Below are 13,120 nucleotides of genomic sequence, written 5' to 3' on the forward strand. Positions count from 1 at the left end.
AAAATTATTTAAAGATGCTATACGTGAAAAATTAAGACATTATTTTTTTTTTCTATTAAAGGGAGGTAATTCAGTAGTAAAATGTAATCAAAGCTATTAAAGCATGGCATTTCTTTTCTAACCATGTTGATATTATTACAGTCTATTCAAGCAAGATACCTTTTGTTTTTACATAGTACCCATAGGATCTGAAAAACAAGGAGCACTATTCCCAACAGAAGGATGTCACTCCCTATCACTGCATGAGCATCATAATAAAGAAATGTTTACTCAAACTGCAAGCTGCTCAATTGAAATAGGTATTTACCTCAAGCATACAGTTTTATAATGTGGCAAAATAGTCGGACTACTAGATTGTCATTCGGACTAGTAAAATATGCCATTATGCTAGTCCAACTGGCTAGTAGGTTAAAATGTTTTTCGTGAAGACTGCGGACGAGAAGTCCTTAAAGGTTTTTCTATTTTTAACTCTCGCAGCCATGTTGTGTAGCGGACCGGAACCATTTGGGCAATTTTGGTTAAAGGGCATCCCGATGAACATTTATGTAAAGTTTCATCAAAATCTGATAATCGGTTTCTGAGAAGATGTAGTTTAACGTTTTTTTTCTATTCTTAGCTCTGGTGCCCATGTTGTGCAGCAGACCAGAACTGTTTGGGCTATTTTGGTTAAGGACTACCCAAGTAACATTTCTGTCAAGTTTCATTGCAATACGATCATCGGTTTCTGAGGAGAAGTCGTTTAAAGGTTTTTCTAGTTTTACCTCTGGGGGCCATCTTGTGCAGTGGACCGAAACCATTGAAGCAAATTTGATAAAGGACCATCCAAGGAACATTTCTGTTAAGTTTCATCAAAATCTGATCATCGGTTTCTGAGAAGATGTTCTTTAAAGATTTTTCTATTTTTTTGCCCTGGCAGCCATGTTGTGCAGCGGACCGGAACCATTTGAGTAATTTTGGTTAAGGACCACCCAAGGAACAATTCTGTCAAGTTTCATCAAAATCTGCCTATCCGTTTCAGAGGAGATGTCGTTTAAAGATTTTGCTATTTTTAACTGTGGCGGCCATATTGTGCAATGGACCAGAACCATTTGAGCAATTTAATAAAGGATACCCAAGGAACATTACTGTCAAGTTTCATCAAAATCTGCCGAACCGTTTCAGAGGAGATGTCGTTTAAAGAGTTTGCTATTTTTAGCTCTGGCGGCCATATTGTGCAATGGACCGGAACCATTTGAGCAATTTTGGTAAAGGACCACCAAAGGAACATTCCTGTGAAGTTTTGTCAAAATCCGCTTATCAGTTTCAGAGGAGATGTCGTTTAAAGTAAAAGTTTACGCACGCACGCACGCACGCACTCACGACGGACAATCTTTGACGACATAAGCTCCATGGCCTTCGGCCAGTGGAGCTAAAAATCGGGATGAGCAATACTATCACAAATGAGCGATTTAAGACTACTATTATACTTTGATATGAGATTATAATGACCATTAACAAATTTTGAGAAAGTTTTCCTTAATTTAAAATATCTGAAACCCTGTTTTAGAGGTTTTTGCGTCATAGGTTTACTGCGAGAACTGAGATTTTTTTTACATCCGTACATATTCTAGCAAATCGTATCAACTGTGCAATAAAAACACCATATGAAGGTGAAATAGGAACATCAGCATCTAAAGAAGGGTAATTAATTATTTTAAAATTAAAATTATCACGTTTATCATAAAGATTGATGCTCAATATATATTTCTTTACTTCTAGTTGCAAATCTAAATAGGATGCTTTTAAAACGGATGTATTAGATTTATTAAGTTGCAATTGTGAAGGGTTAGTATTAAGTACTGAGACTTTATACCGTCTATTTTCAAAATCATTAACTAAATCTAAAGAATTATTGATAGACCAAATGAGATTAATTCCAGAATTCTCATAAACTTTACTACAGTATTTTTTCACATGAAACTTTATAGCAGTTCAGCAGGATGTAAGTAAAATTGAAACTTGTTTAGTAGAGCAAGAAATAGAATAAACAATAAATCGTGATTTATACGGATTTGTATGCATCTTAGGCAACCAGTGTATTGTAGGAATGTATAAAAAAATTATGATCATCATTCAAAAGAACTTGAAATTTAGCATTATAATCAATATGGTTTTTAATAACACTTTCTTCATCGAGTTGGCTAGAAATGTAAGTTCTAGAAGATTGTAACTCTTCAATAATAGTATTTACATAATATAAACGTCAAACTATGATTACACTATTAGCTGCTTTGTCAGCTGGTACAAATGCAAGTTTATTATGTAGGGATTTGATATCCATTATCAACTTTGGAGTTATCGAAATGGACTTTGGGGGAAGTGCCAACGGATTATTGTTGAAAAACTCTATTTTCTTATCTATTAGGTACAATATTTTATTCATCCACGGTAATAAGGCATTTGGTTCGACCCCTTCTCTTTTGCACTAGCTTTTACAATATTTGGATAAAGTGTCTGTCAATTCTAATTTACATGTATGGAAATTAATTTCAGATGCTATCCGGTATTAAGGACCTTTATTAAGCAGTTTTCTAAGAGAATTATTTTTAATAAAAGAAAATTCTCCTGTAACAATATGCCCAACAGGGTCGTAGCAGTACATGGAGTCAATACAATCTCATGAAGAAGGTGTTTTTGCGGAAATATCCTCTTCTGATACTACTTTATTATAATTAAATATGAAATTTCTAATAGGCTTTATATATTTGTAACATATCATTGGCATTTCTTTATTCTTAAAGTATTGTGGAATACATTTTTCTACATTTTTATTCTTAAATAAATTATTTAGATGAAGAAGATCTATACCCTTGTTGCTAAAAGAAAGTTTAATGCGATAACTTTTGCTAGTATCAACATTTTCAATAGTGGGATGAAGGTAATGTTTAGTATATCCATTAACGATACAAGCGCATTCATACTTCGGATCAGTTCTTAAAATAATATTATCAGCTCCCTATCAAGTAACTGTAAAGAAATAAAGTTAATGAAAGATTGGAATCATTTCATTTGCTCATTTTCTTTGTATATATTGAATTAAGTAAAAGCAAGGCTGATAATGCGTTTTCGCAAACCATATTTCATGCTAATCATTTAGAAAACCATGCAAACTCTGAAACGTACCACTACCACTTTTTAAAGTGCAATCATGTTTAGTGATGTAAACTTATTTGCGTGTAAGCTTCTCTTAACCTTTATGACCTTTTTCATTTCAAGAGTGATGAAAATTCCTTTATTCCAATAACAAAAAGCAACAAAAACCACAGAATAATCTAAGTTTAGCGCGCACAACGTCATTATAAAATTTGCTTTTACTTCTTTTGTATTTATTGTTCTCTTTTTCAGTGTCATATACATTATATCATGTAGTAAATGATCGATTTAATGTGTATCATATTAATATTCCAAAACATCTGCAATCTCGTTAGCTAAATTGATTATTTGTGGCGGTAAAACACTGAATATACCGTCGAAACTTTGGTAAATATACCGTTGCAAATTTGGACTCATTGAAACAATACGTCGTTGGCAAGCTTACTCATTTCCTATTAGTTATTAAGGACAATAAAATACCATGTTTACCGGCACAAATTACATCACAGATTTTTCTATAGTCAAAGAAAATAATTCCATGCTGCTTCTTTATTTGAAGTATTTATAAGGGAATCAGTTTCCTGAAAAACATATAGCACAAAAAACCAGGCTGTATAACTTTGTTTAAGCACACAATAGACGGATGCTCCAGTAAAAAGAGTTTCACTGACCGTTCCAAGTCGACTATTTCATCATTTATTGGTAAAGGTACCTGATGAGTGTTTACATTTAGTTATTTTTAATTACTTTAATACTATATATACCATTGGAATAACAGAGCTGCAATCACCGTTGCTGACAATTAACTTTGAATTCGGCATTTAGTATAATGTGGCTGCTGTACTTATTCTCTTTGAGGTCAATATTATTGAAATTAAATACCAGAAAATGCCGAGACCACGGGGCGTGTACAGTGTTGCTGTTGCACATTTCAGCCAATAATCTATTTAATCAATACTACTTATTAAGTATTAAGGCGGTACCTAACAATCCTTGATTAACATACCTAGTTTTTATATGTAGTATGTATGCACTTTGCTGTTTGTGGAGCTTTGTGCTGTTCTTCCATATTTTTTGTTTGTGATTTTTTGTTTTTATGTTCTTTGTCTTTGGCGTTTGCCCAGTGCCATTAAACCGGTATTATGTTTAAACGTTTTGCTACTGAGCTTGTTTCTGTAGCTTTTCGCATTAATATTGGGGTAAAATAATTGGTGAAAATAGCTTATATCCGGACACAACAATTTCTGTGGTAATGTCCTTCCTATCAATTCAAAATCAATGATAACATTCTGCTACTAATGCAATTGACATTGTGATAGTCCTATATCTAATTTTCTTTGTGTTTCGATTGCATGTGTATGCCCTCATCAGAATGCTATAAATAATTGAGTGTCTCGAAAGAAAACGCATCTGTCAGTGTGAAAGGATTAATGTTATATTGAAATCATCCTTTTTATAATAAACATTTAAAAACAGAACATGAACTACAGTACATATCATTGTTTTACATGCATATTAAAAACAATTCTAATTCAATTTTTACAATGTGCCTGTCGTATATGCATATAAATATATTAAAATGTACATTTATTTTTTAATTATGTCTTACTGGGTAATGACAATATGGTGCTTATACAGAATCTGACAAACTGGATAAATTAAACCAGCAGTCATTGATCAATCATGTGATTGATGGTATGTAGGTATGTTGCCTTAGTAACAAACATGATCTGCGTAAGTATAGCTCAATAAGTGTTATGAAAGACATAACACTTTGCAAATAGGATCATTCGTGGATATGACTAGCAGAAATGTTTTGGAAGTAATAGATACGTCTGTGCCACCAAGGCGCTATCAATCTTGAGTCAAGTCTAATTCTTGGTGCTCGGGGGACGTCAGCGGGGCTGCCCTTACATCTCCGTCAATCAAACTGACACTGCCATTTACATATTTGTGATCTATTTGATGTTTCGGAGAATTTATTGATATAAAAATATACTGAAAAAAAATCTGCATATGATTTGAAATAAAAATAAATATTGCCACAGGGATGTGAAGAATGCCCCTAAAAGGCCTTGTTGATATATAGATGGTATAATATGAATAAGAAGATGATAAGTCACTGCAATAAGTTGATTTCAACTCATATCTGCCGTACAATCAAATGAGAGTGCTGGTCATTACTGAAAATGTATGTGTATGAATACTTACATAAAGCTGAATAGATTTTTGCCAAGATTTATATTTTAATGGAAACCTCTTATAGAACAAAAAATGGTATGAACACTTTTAGGGTATGCTAAAATAACAATCAAAACGAAATAACCAGCACTGGATAACGGTTATGTGAATGACGTCAGTAAATGGCTTGATCATTTTTGCCGTATCAAAATCCTGGTATACATTATCAATAGGATTAATATAGTGTTCAAACTGCCTACCATTTGTCGGATTTTTAAGCTGGAGCGTTCTAAAGTTATTAAGCGGAAACGGATTTTCAGGTCAAGGTTACCACAACGTTGACCTTGGACCCTCTGACCTCAGAATCGATAAAATTAAACTACTGGTCATGTCCAGCTTTCCTGTCAGGTTTGTTGTCCTTTGGACCGAGTGTTCTTCAAGTTCCTAGTGCCTACTTCAAAACGGCATTGACTTTTGATTCATTGACCTCAATCAGTTCTGTCCATAACCTGCCTGCTTTCATAGTTTGGATACCTTGGGTCCAAGCGTTCTTAAATTATTAATCGAAAACGGATTTTCAGCTCAAAGATACCATCACCTTGATCTTTGTCCAATTCACCTAAAAACTAATATAATTATTATGCTGTTAATATCCAATATATGTCTTCAAAATAAGTCCTTAGGCCTCAGCATTTACAAGTTATTAATTGGAAACTGTCGGTACGGACGGAAAGACAGAAAGTCGAACTACTGTTTTGCGCCATTTGACAGCATAAATACTGGTTTCACACGAAACCATTCAAACTTGCTGCAATTTAAACATATAAAAGCTATGATATGAATTCCAATATTCTTTTTCTATGAACTAATACTTATCGCATAGTATGTAAAGAATTCCTGAATCAATTCGTTAGATTCTATTATACGCCGAGATAAGCACTTTGGTGAACATATGTAGCTCCGTTCTAGAAAATCTCTTGATTCTTTATTTGGATAAGATTGGTCAAAGATAGACATAGATATGCAGCACTGTAAATGCATTGACCACAATGGTCTTTTTCCGGCTAAGAGTTCGGTTGCTGGTCATGTCTTTCCAAGGGGTACCCCGATTTTCGCACGCAACGCAAAAACACTTAAGATAAAGCAAGTGTGTATAATATAAGATTTTATTTAAACTTCACAGTCATAACATAATTGATGTAAACTAAATAAGCTTTATATTATGCCAGTAATTAAAGAGTTGCTATACAAAATGGATGGAAGACCATATACAAATCAGAGTTCCGCCATAATTGTTCAGACGACATTGTCATCAATGTCTTGTGATCGTTTGATAAGAATTTTAAATAAAAGAGTTATCAAAACAACAAAATCATCGTTTGATGTCCTGGTTATAACAAATGAGTGGACATATCTTACTTGAAATATGCACTCCTTATTGAAAGTACACACTGGTCTTTTCTGGCTTAGTTGCCTGTCATGCCTTTCGGTACCCCGGTGTCCGCACGCAACGCAAAATCAACCAGGATATACCTATTATGTATACTAAAATTATTTATTATAGTTATAGCTCTGGCCCCAATTTCTCGAAACTTCTTAAGTCTCTTATAACAGGATTATGCTAAACCCAATATTTTTGTTTTTCAATAGTTCAACACACACACATATATATATATATATATATATATATATATATATATATATATATATATATATATATATATATATATATATATATATATATATATATATATATATATATTGCGTTTTATATACTTCTTTAAATGATTTATACTTAAGATATGAATTATCGTTACGAATATCGCAATAAACCATTTTTTCATTGATCAAAAATCACTATATGTATGTATTTTGGCTATTTGAAATAAACAACTTAAACCTGTTAAGCTTAAAAAGTTTCGAGAAATTGGGGCCAGTCGATGTTAAAATAAATAACTATATCCTGTTAAATATGTCTTTTTCAAGAATGTGTATACACAAATGGATGGAGAAGACCATATACAAATCAGACTCCCGCGAAAACTTCAGACGATACTGTCATTAATGTCTTGTGATTGTTTGATAACGTTTTCTTCAAATAAAAGAGGTATCGAAAAACAATGATACCTTCTAATTTCCTAATTATTACAAGTGCACATATCGTACTTGAAATATAAGTGACACAAACATGAAAATAGTATAAGTACTGAAGTTTCCTACCAAGCTTTATTCTGCAGTTTGAGCTTTCTTTGACTTGTGCTATTATTTAAAAACAGCGTGATACTAAGTACAGATGCACAGAAAGTAAAAACGCAGGTCTTCAATTGATTTAAACGTTTCCAAGGAACCTTAATTACAGTAATTGATTCGTAATCAAACACATAATAAATTCCCCGAAGGAATTGATTAGCACGACATTGAACCTCAATTGAACATTTAATTTGAAACAGTAGAATACCAAGTTAGCCCCCGGGAGTATCAGCCAGTCCAACGCATAAACATTGAATCAAATGGAGAGTTTTACAATAATTCTAACATCATAACAGTTTGCATTTCAAAACAAAGTTATTCAAATAGTTGCTTGTGTGTAATGCTTATTAAAAGTGTAAACATAATTGTGAAAAGTGACACGAGTAGTAATATCGTTCTGAATTTATTGATATATCGGTTGTTTCGGAATTGACAAGTTTTTAAGGTAATAAGAGGTTTTTTTATTAGAAAGAGAATCACTGTGACGGATTTCATGAGAAACAGTAATATATCAACATATGTATGAAAACTACAGTTGAAAGACATTTTTTGTATAAAGTAAGGCAAATTCGATTTCAAAAAGTACTTTAAAAAGTTATCACAGCAACCATAAACCATTAACATACTTTAAACCATAGCAACCATTTTATGTCTGTAAAAAGCTATACAAAGTGTGTTTTTCTTTTAAATGTTATTTGGTATTTAGTAAACAGTTATTATCTAAGCAAAATGAAACTTCATGACAGTGTATGAAGGCATATTGTGTCGGTTAACTTCATTCGTGGGTTATCAGATAATTAAACACAGTTATGTCTCTTTAAAATTAAAAATAGTAGGTGTATTATTGTGAGAATATGATTTAAGTATAAGTTATCCAATCATGTTAAAGCTTTGTGACAGTATCTGAGGGAAAATGTCGCGGTCAAGTATGATCACAGAGTTATGCCCATTAAACGTTAAAATAGTAACTTTACGTCTTGTGCAGACAAGAAGTATTTAATATACACTCATTATGGAACTTGCTGACAGTGGTTGCAGGAACAATGTTTCGGTTACATCCGATCGTTGATTGAATTGAATAAGTAATTCTCGGAGTAAAGCCCATTTTACATTAAGGATTTTTTTGTATCGTTTGCAAAGGATAACTTCAGTATATCTTAGCCAGTCAACTTGCTGACAGTGTTTGTATGCATGGCATCACCGTATTGTTTAATCGTAACATAGATCGCATAAGTTACTATATTCAGTTTTTGCTCCTATTACATGTTTATACCGCATTCTCTTGTCACCTGTAGTATGTGTATGTGGTTTAAGGAAACACTTCGATAAGTAGGGCCAGGGTCAACAAGAAAATTTGCGACAAGCTATTTCATATACAAGTTCATTTCCAGTCAGCACCCTTTTGTGAAGATAGGCAACGAATATAGCAAAAAGTTCTGACAACATATCGTGCAGGAGTTTTGCATAGCGTTTGTCCACGCAGAACAGATTCATTTTGTACAATTGCGCAGTCAATCTCATTTTGATCAAACTAATCGAGATTATACTTGAACTACAATAGGTTTCAGGTACATTGGTGTACGAATAAGCTAAGGAAATTCATATTTATGTTTTTCTCGTAAATACATGTTATGTTGGTTTTGTAAATATATTGTACATTACAGCTAAACTAAACCTACATATGTACTTCATATATTCACTATCCCGCACGTGACCGATTCAAAAGTAGGATGTGCATAATATTCACATTATCTATTTACAGTCTGTTGTAGCCTAGTTTGCATTTTCTGATGCAAATAAATGCCTTAACGATAAAACCGGAAGCGCTTGCCCGTGCATTGCAATGCAAATCGGCTGCATAAAAAAGATCAAAGTTGGTCCAAAGAACAAAATGATAAACGATAAAGTTGCGTGGTAGAAAGTTTCTTTGAAGAATGCCGGTGTTTCTAACTAAGTTGTTTAACACTCTATTTGGTTATAAATCACAATCAGTTCTGAGACCGGATATAACTGGTAAGTAGAAGTGTTTGATAGATTGTTTAAACGACATATTTTACGAAAGGTTTATGTAGAAACTTCATCAGATTACTGCAGTTATCGGATACATTTTTTTAAAATTATCCTTAATTATTGCAATCAACTATACGTTATCCTACGTCATAGGTTGTAGCGTGGCTACATATCTAATTCATATACAAAATGTTTGACATTAATTATAATGACTGTAATAATAAAGCTGATTAGTCATAGATACGAATAATTGTTTGATAATTAACATATGTAAAAATTTCTCTGCGGTTTACTTTTGCCTTAGATTTCTGTTTTAACGTGTCGCTGGAACATAAACTATACAGTTTCATTCGTCCTAAGTAAGAGTTGTTGGGTGGCTACATATCTCATTCATTTACAATGTGTTTAACATTATCCATAATAACAGTATTAAGGGTTATCAATCACGATTGGTAAACACAGTTATACTTTCGCCTTAAACATAAGTCCCAAATAGATGGCCGTTGACAAGTCGATGCTGTATCTATAAGTGAATAACTCTAAGACGATTGAGAAGAACGTATATATTTGATTTTAAAAGTTATGTATCGACAAATAAAAACCAGCGCTGTTTTAGTGGATTTTAATTGTTCCAGCTGCTTTTCAAGAAATGAGCAAATTGTGATGACCTGAACCTTAAACGTTCATCACTGTCGACGAGACTATAGCTGCTGCCCAGAAACTAAATAATGCCACTGGAAGTATCCGCATTTGGGATGAAAACTGGCTTGTCCCAGTATTTTCCATTATTTTCATGGTGTTGTTGTATCATTAAATACGGCAAGAACTTTATCACTCAATAAAAAAAAACAACATACAAGCAAGTACACCTATTCATCTGTATGTGGAGGGAGGTAGGTACATACACAAGTTAGGTTAGTGGCATACTTTCAAATACGACCTCCGTATTCAAACTTTATATAAAAAAAGAACTTATATCTCTAAAGGACCCCCACACCCCATAAAAGCACCGTATTAACATTGTGTTTAAAACTTTTTCTACGCTCTATTCCCTTACGAGTTGACGATATAATTTCCTTCGAAATTATCTTCAACTGAGGAGGATTCCATATGAATTACAATTGTTTTAGGGTTCCTTTATGTCATTGACAATCATAGCATAGAATGCACTACCAGAAGAAGTCCGTTGATCTAAAAATAAACTTGTTCCCATGCTTTTCTATTACGGTTATCGCAAATGTCATCACAAAGGCAGCGTATGCACTGTTGTTATCGGAGCAGGTAGTTGATGTCTAACAATATTGCAGATAGCCAAAATTTCTAATATGGAGAAAATCTTCACCTGACATCTAAATCATGCTTAAGGATATAATATCATCGACCACCTATCTTTCACAAGATATCTTTAGGCTCTACTGTAAGGATCCGAGACAGCCACGTACTGCACCAACAAAATTATATTGAACCTCTTTGAACACCTTCGCCGGACTAAACGCCTCTGATTTCCTTATAAATAAGAGCAAACCTAAGTATGCCACTAACCTAACTTGTGTATGTACCTACCTCCCTCCACAACATTTCCCCTTTCTTCAATATTGCTTTAAACCACCACACATTCACATCTACTACAAAATACATCTGTACCACACCGTTTAACGTATCACCATATTACACACTTCAGCATTTGTGTTTTCAACAGAACACAACAACCTTTATACCATTATAAGCAGTTTACCGAGTGAAAGAAGCGAATAGTGTAAGTATTCAATGCTTTAGCCGCTTTACAGGTGTTACTAACTTATTATCATAGTTATCCTTTTATCGTGCTCAAACAGTATTACTTTTACTTTATTTTTATTTACTCGAATGAAACATTTCATTAGTATTAAAAAAAACATTGAACAATCCATGGCCAACTGTAAGTCTTCTTATTTACCAACATAGTTTTCTTAAGTCTTCATATAGTTGCCAAACAAATACGACATTAGTTTTCATGTGCAAAAGTCTGTTTTGGATACTTGCAAATATGATCGGTGTCAGTCGAAGTCCTAAATTGCGCAGTCAACTCTTACATCAAATATGCAAAATAAACTACAGATACATTCACCACAGCTAAAAACTACAATGGTCTTGTTTAAAAGTACAATGATAAAAGCCAAATGTCTATAGTGATGTTTTGAAATGGTACAAGCATCACATCCTAATGATAACAGAGGTATTGTTAATGAGACAAGCAGCACAACCATATGACAACATTAGTCTTATTTGATAGTTAACGAATGGCTGATAAATGCCAATAGTGTTCATGTTCAATTATAAATAAATATAAAATGCACTACAGCCAAATGCCAACAGTGGTCTTGTTTAATGGTACAAGGATCAAAGCAAAAGGCAAATAGTGGTCTTGTTAAATGGTACAGGCATTGCAGGAAAAAGCCAACAGTGGTCTTGTTTAATGATACAAACATCACAGCCATATGCCAACAAGTATTGTCATATAACTGGACTAGCATCAGAGCAAAATGCCAACATTGTTCTCGTTCAACTATTAAGGGCATTACAGTCCAATACAAAAAAGTGGCGTGTTTAATGTAACAAACATCACAGCTAAATGAAATGACAACATTGGTCTTGTTTAATAGTACGAGGATTAACGCAAAATGTCAATAGTGAAGACGCTTAATGATACAAGTATCAAGTACCAATACCATAAGGGACATAGTTAATATAACAATCATCAAAGCTAAATGCAAGTGGGCTTTAATGGTACATAGCTAAACACAAAATATCAGTAGTGGTCTTATTAAGTGGTACAAGCATCGCAGTCATATGGCAACGGTTTTCTTATATAATACAATACGCATCACAATCAAATGATAACAGGGACTTATTTAATAATACAACCATCGAAGTTATATGCCAACGGGTTTCTTACATCATAGAACAATCATCAGAACAAAATGACATATTTAATGTAACAAGCATCACAACCAAAATCCAACAATGGTCTTGTTGACTGATACAAGCAGCATATGTCAACAGTAGTCTTATTTAATGGTACAATATCACAGCTTAATGCAAACAGTTATCTTCTTCAATTATGTGGGCATTTCAGCCAACTGGCAACCGTGGTATATTTTATGGTACAAGCGTCATGGACGAATGCAAACAGTGGTCTTCTTTAATTATAAATGGCATTACAGCCTACTTGCATTATTGTTTTTTAATTGTCTAAGCACCGCGGAAAAATGCAACAGTGGTCTTGTTTCAAAGTACGATCATCAGAGCCAAATTCCAACAGTGGTCTTCTTTAATAGAACGAGGATCAAAGCAAAATGCCTAAAGGGGTCTTGATCAATTGGTACCAGCATCACAGCAAATTGACAACAGCGGTCTTGTTCAATTGTATAAGTATAAAAGCAAAATGCCTTAAGGGGTCTAATGCATACTTTGATAAGATTTACTTTTTGCGTTTTATCTTTATTTAAGATTGTTAGGTTAGGAGTGAGGTTTGTGCATTTAAACTGGTTTAAACCTCCAGTAAATT

This window comes from Mya arenaria, chromosome 13 (genome assembly GCF_026914265.1).
Source record: "Mya arenaria isolate MELC-2E11 chromosome 13, ASM2691426v1".
Taxonomy (NCBI): Eukaryota; Metazoa; Mollusca; class Bivalvia; order Myida; family Myidae; genus Mya; species Mya arenaria.